Source organism: Ovis canadensis, chromosome 3 (assembly GCF_042477335.2).
Source record: "Ovis canadensis isolate MfBH-ARS-UI-01 breed Bighorn chromosome 3, ARS-UI_OviCan_v2, whole genome shotgun sequence".
Taxonomy (NCBI): domain Eukaryota; kingdom Metazoa; phylum Chordata; class Mammalia; order Artiodactyla; family Bovidae; genus Ovis; species Ovis canadensis.
The window spans coordinates 104,240,125-104,252,305 of NC_091247.1; the positions used below are offsets into that span (position 1 = coordinate 104,240,125).

General features: G+C 45.1%; 1 non-coding gene across 1 annotated transcript; it reads right to left on the bottom strand.

Annotated features, from left to right (window-relative positions):
* Window positions 1–10,745: 10,745 nt before the first annotated feature.
* TRNAR-CCU (transfer RNA arginine (anticodon CCU)) lies at window positions 10,746–10,818 on the bottom strand. The gene has a single exon. It is a non-coding gene; the product is annotated as a tRNA-Arg (tRNA).
* Between the last annotated feature and the right edge of the window lie 1,363 nt (window positions 10,819–12,181).

Consider the following 12,181-nt stretch of genomic DNA (forward strand, 5'->3'; position numbering starts at 1 on the left):
CTATCCAAACAATCTCCTATTCTTCATAGCTGGAACACTCGGGATAATGAATAAATGTCATTCATTTATTCCATTCATTCATTCCAAGACACGGCTGTTGCAAAACCAGCATAGAACTAAGCTTAATTTTAGTCTTTGCCCTCAAGAGTCCCAGAATTTCATTAGTGACACCAACAACTTAGTGGGTCTTCTCTAGGTATCCACCTGCCAATGAAGGAGACGCAAGAGATTCAGGTTTGATCCTTGGGTAGGGAAGATCCCCTGGAGAAGGAAATAGCAACCCACTCAAGTATTATTGCCTGGAAAATTCCATGGACAGAGGAGCCTGGCGGACTGCCGTCCGTGGAGTCACAGAGTCTGACACGACGGAGCACACAGACACACTGCTGCTGCTGCTGCTGCTGCTAAGTCGCTTCAGTCGTGTCCGACTCTGTGCGACCCCAGAGACAGCAGCCCACCAGGCTCCCCATCCCTGGGATTCTCCAGGCAAGAACACTGGAGTGAGTTGCCATTTCCTTTTCCAATGCATGAAAGTGAAAAGTGAAAGTGAAGTTGCTCAATTGTGTCCGACTCCTAGTGACCCCATGGACTGCAGCCCACCAGGCTCCTCCGTCCACGGGATTTTCCTGGCAAGAGCACTGGAGTGGGGTGCCATTGCCTTCTCCAATGCGTGAAAATGAAGTCGCTCAGTCTATACGACTCCTAGCGACTCCATGGACTGCAGCCCACCAGGCTCCTCCGTCCACGGGATTCTCCAGGCAAGAGGACTGGAGTGGGGTGCCATTCACACACACGCACACGACTAAGCAAGGTGCAGCTTTCTGTGGTAAGTACCATGTTTTGCAATGTGAATATGGATGACAGATACCAACACCCAGGAGGGGTGGGTGGCTACTCCCTGAGCAAGGCGCTCTACATATATGGGGTTATTTAATCCTCAGGTTGTAGCCACGCGTTCCAGGAAACAAACTCACTCAGAAGGACAGTGCAGATAGTGGAGTGCAGTCTGTTACGCCGGCACGCCCAAGGCAGAGTCTCCTCTTAGCCCAGGACCCCGACCAGTTTTTATGAAAACCTTATATACCCTAAGCGTACGTGCCCAAACCCACCTCCCCAAATTCCCTGAAACTAGTCTGAGCAAAGGAAAAAGAAAGATACAATCAAAGTTAACCTGTGATTCATATGCCTTAAGCCTAGGTAGTTAACAGTGGACAATTATCACTAGGCTTGTGGTCATACCCCAATAAGCATAATAGGATGTATGATTCTATTTGGGTATTAATTAGGGTATTCTTTGAGGCTATAGAGAGCCCTGGGGCTCTTCCTTGCGGGGGCCTGGTTTTCCAGTTGGTATGTTGTTTCCGTAGTTACTGGGCATATAGCTCAAAGTCCAGAGTCCGGCCCAAGATGGAGTCCTGCTTCCAAGATAGAGCCTGTTCTGTTTCCTCCTTTACTCACACTAACCTTAAGAGAAAAGGAGTTTTATCATCGTGTTTATCAGATGAGGAAGCTGGGGCTCTGGGAGGGTCGGAACTTTTCAGGCCTCAGACAACAGGCAGCAAGACAGGGCTCTGAGTCTTGGTTCTGTTCCTTTTCTCCTGCCGCACCAATCTGCATCCATGGGCGAAGAACGGATCATGCCAAGTGTCAGGCAGTCAGTCCTGTCTGACTTTTTGAGACCCTTTAGGCTGTAGCCCACCAGGCTCCTCTGTCCACAGAATTCTCCAGGCAAGAATACTGGGCTGGGGGTGATGGGTGGGGTGGGGCTGGGGTGGGCTGGAGTTCCAGGAAAGTGCCAACATTCCCCTTGCAACAGTACTCTGCTCATAAGTGCAACTCTGGGAACTACTGTCTCAGACGTTCATTTACAGGCTCTACACCTTGGGGCGGGGAGGATGGGGGGTGGGGTTGCGAGCTTCTCTCAACCACGAGCCCCAGGCACTGTGTGCCCCTATACTCTCCCGAGGTGACCTCAACGTACTGATGGGCAGACTCCGCGGAGAGAGTGTAGAGGTGGGGGGATGGCTCCTGGGAGAGTGCAGGAGCCACAGTTGGCAGTGAAGGGCTGAAGGGAGAGTGCTCGTGGAGCCCCAACACTGACCCGGAGGAGGAAGCCCCTTCCTGAGTCTCCGGAACCAAGCAGACAAATCAAGCCCAGGGTTACAAGGGCCAGCGTAGGCGCACCTGTTTCTTTCAGTTCAGTTCAGTCCCTCAGTCATGTCTGACTCTTCATGATCCCATGGACTGCAGCACACCAGGCCTCCCTGTCCATCACCAACTCCCGGAGTTTACTCAAACTCAAGTCCATCCAGTCGGTGATGCCATCTAACCATCTCATCCTCTGTCGTCCCCTTCTGCTCCCGCCTTCAGTCTTTCCCAGTATCAGGGTCTTTTCCAATGAGTCAGTTCTTCTCACGAGGTGGCCAAAGTATTGGAGTTTCAGCTTCAGCATCACTCCTTCCAATGAACATCCAGGACTAATCTCCTTTAGGATGGACTGGTTGGAACTCCTTGCAGTCCAAGGGACTCTCAAGAGTCTTCTCCAACACCACAGTTCAAAAGCATCAATTCTTTGGCGCTCAGCTTTCTTTATAGTCCAACTATCACATCCATACACAACTACTAGAAAAACCATAGCTTTGACTAGACAGACCTTTGTTGGTAAAGTATTGTCTCTCTGCTTTTTAATATGTTGTCTAGGTTGGTCATAGCTTTTCTTCCAAGGAGCAAGTGTCTTTTAATTTCATGGCTGCAGTCACCACCTGCAGTAATTTTGGAGCCCCCCAAAATAAAGGCTGTCACTGTTTCCACTGTTTTCCCATCTAGAAAATTCATTTTGAGCACCATCCAACCAAGACACACCACCCCATTTAATATTTTATGATTTATTTTCCATGTTAATATAGATTTACATTCTATTTTTCATATATACAGTATTTTTCTATGTTTTTAATAGGCATATTGTGTGATGATCAAAGCATAAGACTTATGTAGTGAATTAATTTTGGTAAACAATATTTCAGATACATGGGTTCATGACAAGACCTTTTTACAAAAACTTTATCATTTAAAAAAATCTTCATAGATCTGTGGCTGAGCTTATCCCAATGATCATAATTATCATTATGATTATCATATGATCATTATCATATCTTTTCATACATAATCTGCCGTTCACTCTAGCTGTGGGAGTCTTTGTGCGGCCTCTTGGCACTTTCTCTAACGTCATCTGAGACAGTCTACTGATGGCTCCCTCACTTTTAAAGATCAGCAAGATGTTCTAGGCTTGCCCCCACAGTTTTGGATATCCTGACAAATTGTGCTGTCACCCTCCAAAGAATTCTGACTCTTTAGAGAAGAACAGCAGCACACTGGGCTTCCCTGGTGGCTCAGCGGTAAAGAATCTGCCTGCAATGTACGAGATCCAGGTTTGATCCCTGGGTCAGGAAGACCCCCTGGAGGAGTGCATGGCAACCCACTCCAGTATTCTTGCCTAGAGAATCCTATGGACAGAGGACCCTGGCAGTCTGCAGACCACAGGACACAACTGAAATGACTAAGCAGCAGCAGCAGGGCGGTGAACCCAAATCTGGTCTTAAACATAATGGATTCAGGGACTTCCTTGGTGGTCCAATAGTTAAGTCTCTGTGTTTCCGATCTAGGGGGTGTGGGTTCAATTCCTGGTCAGGAAACTAAAATCCCACATACTGCATAGCACAGCAAAAAAAAAAAAAAAAAAATCGTGGATTCAAACGTGTTTGTGTAACAGAGTAACTGGGCTTGTTGCCCACTGCACACGAAAGCCCAAATATCATATTGGGCAATTTTTTTTTGCTGAAAGAAAAAGGCTTTATTGCAGGGCAGCCAAGCAGGGAGTGAAATCAGTCCATCCTAAAGGAAGTCAACCTTGAATATTCATTGGAAGGACTGCTGCTGAAGCTGAAGCTCCAGTACTTTGGACACCTGATGGGAAGAGCCAACTCACTGGGAAAGCCTTTAACGCTGGGAAATATTGAAAGCAAAAGAAGAGTGCAACAGAGGATGAGACGATTAGATAGCATCATCAACTCAGTGGACATGAGTGTCAGCAAACTCTGGGAGGTAGTGAAGGACAGGGAAGCATGGCATTCTGTAGTCCACGGGGTTGCAAAGTGTTGAACACGCTTAGTGACTGAACAACAACAAGCGGGGAGATAGGAGGCAAAGTTCAGATCTGTCTCTCCCATGCCTTGTGACTGGGATGTTTATTCTGAAAGTGGCAACTTATAAATGGAGGGGGCTGGGAAATGACTGGTGGAAAGTACGTTTAACTTTCTACGTAAATTTCAAGAGTTCTCTACGGGGACATCCCTGGTGGTCCAGTGGTTAAGACTTCACCTTCCAATGCAGGGGGTACGGCTGGATCCCTGGTCAGGGAGCTCAGATCCCACGTGCCTCATAGCCAAAAAGCCAAAACATAAAAAACAGAAACAATATTGTAATAAATTCAATACAGACTTTTAAAATGGTCCATATAAAAAAATCTTTAAAGAACAGTTCTCTATGCAGGTCCTTTAAGCCTCTTCACAGATTGCATATGCAGCTTGCAGGGAGCACCTCCTGCATAACACATGGTGGATTTTTGGCCTGTGACCCCCCAAGTTCACTAGCAGTCATTCTAGGCCCTCAGCTCATCTGCACGGTGCTGTCAGGAGGAGCTGTCAGCAAGCTGTTTGCTTAGCTTTCTCTGTGAGCTGTCACTTCAGTCGCGTCCAACTCTTTGTGACCCTACGGATCGTAGCCCCCCGGGCAACTCTGTCCATGGGATTGTCGAGGCAAGGATACTGGAGTGGGTGGCCATGCCCTTCTCCAGGGGATCTTCCCAACCCAGGTATCGAACCCAGATCTCTTACACTACCTGAGTTGGCAGGTGGGTTCTTTGCCACTAGCGCCACCTGGGAAGCTGGTACTCTGCAAAACAAGCTTGGTGCTCCTGGTGCATCATCTTGTTTCTATCTTGTTGCCACCTTCAGCTACAGGGTGTAGGGTGTGGTTTCATTCGCCTGTATGTGGCTGAGGTGGCGGGTTGCAGTGCAAATTCACAGACCGGCTCTTGTTTGGGACAAACTTGGGTGCCTTTGGCAGTGACGTGCGTCTTCTCTGTCTGCCCCTGCCCACCCTCTCTCACCTTTCTCTTCCAGCTCTGTGCCCTGGGGAACTGGCCCTGAAGGATTAAATCAGAGACTCGCCTGTCCACTGGCTTCCAACTGGTTTTGGCCAGTAGGAAACATCAGTCAGAAATCAGTCTTGAGAGAACTCAGCTCTTTTCCTATGGGGTCCCAGAGGTACAGTTTCATCCTCTCAACTGAAGGCCACATTTATTTTTTTTAAATCAGATTTTCTCCAAGTAACTACTCTTCTCAAGCTCTAGTAACAAATCACTGCACCCTCCTAACCCTTACCCAGAGCTGGGCTGGCTCCAGGAACGATAGCCATCCCTTGCACGCATGCATGCTAAGTCACTTTAGTCGTCCATGACTGTGTTCAACACTATGGACTGTGGCCTGCCAGGCTCTTCTGTTCATGGGATTCTCCAGGCAAGAATACTTGAGTGTGTTGCCATGCCCTCCTCCAGGCGATCTTCCCGACCCAGGCATCGACTCCAAGTCTCTTAGGTTTCCGGTATTGGCAGGCAGGTTCTTTACCACTAGCACCACCTGGGAAGCCCATTATCCCGTGCAACTTTCCCCAAATCCCCACCCTTTTTGTTCCTTTCTTAAATTCTTCTCAATTACCCAGCATGAGGATACCATCAAATCCCGCTGGGAACCCTGACACCACAGCTTCAGGACTTACTTTTTAAAAGAACAACTGATGTTTTAAAACTTCTCTATATTTTCCAAGCTTTTCAAAATTATCATGGTTTGCACTTATGAGTTGTTAAAATATTATCCAGAAACATCATACACATTCTTTTTTGAGGGTCATCTTGAGCAACTGGTGTTCCGAAGGGCAGATTTTTGGAAATATTAGCACAAATCACTTCTGGAAGGTACTCCCAAAATCCCTAACATTTATCTCTGGGTCAGGGGGTGTGAGGGCAGCTTCTTTATTCTATTCCTTCTATATATATTTACAATGAGCATGTGTTATTTTTACAAAAAGATAAAAACTTGAAAAATTTCTAGGGAAATGTGTATATTTTGAAGCTTAAAAGCAAAAGTGAGTTAACTTTTTCTGTAAATGACCAGGTGGTAAATGTTTTACTGTTGCTAGCCAAGAGGCAAAATGGAGAATATTATCTAAGTGCTTACATAATCAGAGAGAAAATAAATTTCCACGAAATTTTCTATAAAGTTCATAATAAAAATAATCAAGTGCATTGTTTTTGGTAATATGGGCCTACTAATGGAAGAATTATTCCATGATTATGCAGTGGAAGTGACAACTAGATTCAAGGGGTTAGATCCGATAGATACCTGAAGAATTATGGATGGAGGTTCGTAACATTGTACAGGAAGCAGTGATCAAGACCATCCCCAAGAAAAAGAAATGCAAAAAGGCAAAATGGTTGTCTGAGGAGGCCTTACAATAGCTGAGAAAAGAAGAAAAGCTAAAGGCAAAGGAGAAAAGGAAAGATATGCCCATCTGAATGCAGAGTTCCAAAGAATAGCAAGGAGAAATGAGAAAGCCTTCCTCAGTGATCAGTGCAAAGAAATAAAGGAAAACAATAGAATGGCAAATACTAGAGATCTCTTCAAGAAAATTAGAGATACCAAGGGAACATTTCATACAAAGATGGGCTCGATGAAGGACAGAAATGGTATGGACCTAACAGAATCAGAAGATACTAAGAAAAGGTGGCAAGAATACACAGAAGAACTATACAAAAAAGATCTTCACGACCCAGATAACCATGATGGTGTAATCACTCACCTAGAGCCAGACATCCTGGAATGTGAAGTCAAGTGGGCCTTAGGAAGCATCACCATGAACAAAGTTAGTGGAGGTGATGGAATTCCAGTTGAGCTATTTCAAATCCTAAAAGATGATGCTGTGAAAGTGCTGCACTCAATATGCCAGCAAATTTCGAAAACTTAGCAGTGACCACAGGACTGGAAAGTCAGTTTTCATTTCAATCCCAAAGAAGGGCAGTGCCAAAGAATGTTCAAATTACCACTCAATTGCACTCATCTCACATGCTAGCAAAGTAATGCTCAAAATTCTCCGAGAGGACTCAACAGTACATGAACTGTGAACTTCCATATGTTCAAGCTGGATTTAGAAAAAGGCAGAGGAATCGGAGATCAAATTGCCAACATCTGTTGGACCACAGAAAAAGCAAGAGAGTTCCAGAAAAACTCTACTTCTGTTGTGTTGATTACACCAAAGCCTTTGACTGTGTGGATCACAACAAACTGGAAAATTCTTCAAGAGATGGGAATTCCAGACCACCTTATCTGCTTCCTGAGAAACCTGTATACAGGTCAAGAAGCAACAGTTAGAACTGGACATGGAACAATAGACTGGTTCCAAATCAGGAAAGGAGTACGTCAAGGCTGTATATTGTCACCCTGCTAATTTAACTTGTATGCAGAGTACATCATGCGAGACGCCAAGCTGAATGAAGCATAAGTTGGAATCAAGATTCCCAGGAGAAATAACAATAACTTTAGATATGCAGATAATATCATCCTTATGGCAGAAAGTAAAGAGGAACTAAAGAGCCTCTTGATGAAAGTGAAAGAGGAGTATGAAAAGGCTGGCTTAAAACTCAACATTTATAAAACTAAGATCATGGCATCTTGTCCCACCACTTCATGGGAAATAGATGGGGAAACAATGGAAACAGTGACAGATTTTATTTTCTTGGATTCCAAAATCACTGCAGATGGTGACTGCAGCCATGAAATTAAAAGATACTTGCTCCTTGGAAGAAAAGCTGTGACCAACCTAGACAGCATACTAAAAAGAAGAGACATTACTTTGCCGACAAAGGTCCATCTAGTTAAAGCTACGGTTTTTCCAGTAGTCATGTATGGATCTGAGAGCTGGACTATAAAGAAAGCTGAGCATTGAAGAATTGATGTTTTTGAACTGTGGTGTTGGAGAAGACTCTTGAGAATCCCTTGGACTGGAAGGAGATCCAACCAGTCCATCCTAAAGGAGATTAGTCCTGAATATTCATTGGAAGGACTGATGCTGAAGCTGAAACTCCAATACTTTGGCCACCTGATGCGAAGAACTGACTCATTGGAAAAGACCCTGATGCTGGGAAAGATTGAAGGCAGGAGGAGAAGGGGATAACAGAGGAGGAAACAACTGACTCGATGGACATGAGTGAGCAAGCTCCAGGAGTTGGTGATGGACAGGGAAGACTTGTGTGCTGCAGTCCATGAGGTCGCAGAGTCAGACTCGACTGAGCAACTGAACTGAATGGAATAATGGAATTTAAAATAAAAAACATGTCAATGAGCTGGGGCTCAAAGTTAGTGTTCCCTATCATCCAAATTGATTGCAAATTTCATCTGTAAGTGCTGATCTGTAATGAAATATTACATATTGCTTCTTTTTCTGTTGAGGTGTGGTTGATGTGCAGTATTATATGTTTCAGGTGTATGATACAGTGATTCAGTTCTAAAGGTAACATTTCATTTACAGTTATTGTAAAATATTAGCTATATTCCCTGTGTTGTACATAGTAATTCTTTGAAAATATTTTTCAATACAGATAAAGATTGTTAATTGATACTAATCCACAATTTATGATTTTAATTGAGCATATTTATTTTTATATGGAGAAGAAAATGGCAACCCACTCCAGTATTCTTGCCTAGAGAATTCCGTGGACAGAGGAGCCTGGTGGGCTGCTGTCCATGGGGTCACACAGAGTCAGACACGACTGAAGTGACTCAGCAGCAGCAGCAGCAGCATTCTTATATAATTAGATTTATCTCGATATTTGACTTTTAGTATGTCATTACACTGCAGATTAATCACTCATTAGAGTTTACCTGGAAGATCCTCAAGTAAAAGTTAACAACAAAGTTAAATGGATTTTGAAATATGGAACTGTTCTTTCCACTTGCACCAATATCTGGCAAACTGCTGGAACTGCAGTTCAGAAATAATTCAGAAAATACATCTAGTGCAGATTTATGTGGGAATGGACATCCTGCTTCTTGCTTTACCTTTTGACAGCATGGGAAGTGTATTGAGCGGCTTGCTATTACTTGTGATTCAGTTTGTTGAAATGACTTTACCACAGAATAAATTTCACATATGCCATTTTGCCTTGTAATTTTAGGTTGACCTCACTATGAAACAATATCAAGTCTGCAACAAAAACTAATTTCCAAAGCCACTCAGTGTTTGAACCACCCAAATTATGTCTCATTGTTCCATTCCTTACATTTACCCTGCACTCAGCTGAATTCCTCAGTGGCTTAGCAGGTAAAGAATCTGCCTGCAATGCAGGAGACGCAATAGATGCAGGTTTGACCCCTGGGTCAGAAAGATCCCCTGGAGGAGGAAATGGCAACCCACTCCAGTATTCTTGCCTGGGAAATCCCATGGACAAAGCCTGCCGAGCTACAGTCCACAGGGTCACAAAGAATTGGACATAACTGAGCAGGCGCCCACGCAGCTGACTCGAGCTGTTAACACTTGGGACTTGCCTCCGTCTTTCTGCCTCTGTGCTGTTGCTTTCTCTGTGTCTCCCTGAAATCTTTCCCACTCGCTGTCTCTACTGAAATCCTGGTGGGCATTTTTACATCACAACTACAAAGCCTCTGCTGCTGCTGCTAAGTCGCTTCAGTGGTGTCCGACTCTGTGCGACCCCATAGACGGCAGCCCACCAGGCTCCCCGGTCCCTGGGATACAAAGCCTCACTGACTCCTAAATCAGAAGTGAGCGCTGACTGTCCAGCGCCCCCTTGTGGCACTGACTGCATTCTGCTTTTTATTTGCAGTTCCTCAGGTTTAATTTTTCCTGTAAGACTGATTCTCAAGGTTTCTAGTTGTATCTCATTTTTCTCTGTGTACCCACAAATGCTCATGGAGTTTACTGCACATATACATATTTCAGAGGTAACTAAATGAGGTGACAGGTCTTACGGTGCAGAAATACAGGGCCTAGGAGCCTGAGTAACCCTATGTCTGGTTTCGGGCTTAAGAAGTAGTGAATCCTGAAGGTCATCTTTGGAGAGAGGCCACACAATGGGGCCCACACAAACTGAAATAAGGCTAGAGCTGAGCCAACTTGCTAACTAACATCCCCTCAACGGTGTGTGCCTTTCGGAGTGCTTCCAGGTCCTTCAGCTTCCTGGGAATAATTCTGTTTTTAAATTTTTTCAAAAAAATCTTTCTTTTTCAAATAAATTTAAAATTTATTTTGAATTTTTTCAAAACAACTTTCATTCCCTGGTCAGGGAACTAAGATCACACATGGCACATGGTGTGGCCAAAAAAAAAAAAAAAAAAAAAAGTGCACTAATCACCACAGTTGCATTTTACAATATTTTTATCACAACGAGAAACTGTTTTCCCATTAGCAGTTACCCACCATGCATCCTCTCCTACACCGCACCTATCTCCCTCACTCTATTTCCACCTTATCGACAACCATTCATTTATTGGGTTGGCCAAAAAGTTCGCTCAGGAGCCACCCCATGATCCAATATGCGAGTTTCCAAATGGCTGTCTTAGTTGCGGCATGTGGGATATTTTTTTTTTTTAGTTATGGCATTCAAATTCTTAGTGATCCAGTTCCCTGTCCAGGGATCGAACCTGGGCCCACTGCATCAGGAGGGCAGAGTCTTAGCCATTGGACCACCAGGGAAGGCCCTTGCCTGAATTTTAAGGATGACAAAATGCCACTCACCTAAAGAGACAAGGGAGCTACAAGTCACACAGCTGCTGAGGAGCAGAGCTGTCACAGGATCTGACTGTCCCTTGGAAGGCCTAGTTAGATATACCAACACAGTCAGGGCTGCAAATTCCTTGCCTCCTGGGGCCAGGCAGCTAACACCAAGGAGTGAGGGATTCAGGAGAAAGAAAACAGGTTCTGTGAGAGACGCATGTGCACCTACTAAGGGTGGCAGCTGCTGGATGTGGGTCTCATGTGGCTGGTATTCTGACTCTTTCCTGGATCCCAGAAATCCACATGGTATGAACTATCGCAATTTTTAAATAAGGCACCAATATTGGAGTCAAAGTATCTCCTTGGGTCCAATTTTGGCCCACCAGATGGCCATTCAGGATAAATTCCTTAAGCCTCCTTTAATTCATTTTTCAAAAGCAAACAGGCAATTCCTGTCTGGGTACAAGCTCTGCACTGCCCTGCACACAGTGGGATGGCATCAGGCCCCGGGGCAAGCTGAGCAGGTCTACGAAACTAAATGTGATAGCAGCACGCTTGAGGCAAGAATTGGAAGGAGCAGGAGACAGTGAAGATAGGCCCAGAAAAATAACCAAGGGGAAAAAAATCTCATCATGGCAAATATCCACCAGGGAAACGGAGAAATGGAGCAGCCTGTGCAGAATGGAGAGAAGGCCACCCTTTGGGAGAGGGTGAAGGCCACGAGCCAGAAAGAAATCACAGATGGGGACAGGCTTGCAGACTTGCCTCTAATTCCCAATGTGCGAGCATGCTGTCATGTCCAACTCTTTGCAACCCTATGGACCGTAGCCTGCCAGGCTCCTCTGTCCATGGGATTCTCCAGGCAAGAACACTGGAGTGGCTTTCCATGCTCTCCTCCAGGGGATCTTCCTGACCCAAGGATCGAACTCATGTCCCTTATGTGTCCTGAATTGGCAGGAGGGTTCTTTACCACTAGTGCCACCTGGGCAGCCTGATGGGCCGTACCCAACAGGCAGGTCAACAATGGGATGGGTGGAGATGGAGATGATATGGAAGTGTTCATGGAAGAGATGAGAGAAATCAGGAGAAAACTTTGGGAGCTGCAATTCAGGAATAGTCTGCATATGCTCCTGGGGGCGCTCTCTAATCACCGTGACCATCTTGATGAATTTTGCCTAATGCCCTGGCTCCTGCCATTTCCATGAGATTATCACTCTGATTCCTCCCACTGTTGTTCTTTTTCCTTGCATTGTCCTGATAATGCCTTTACTGATCTGTTTTCTGTGACCCTTATGTAATTTCCATGTGTCAGGTGGGTTCTGTGTTACCAGCCTCTAACTGG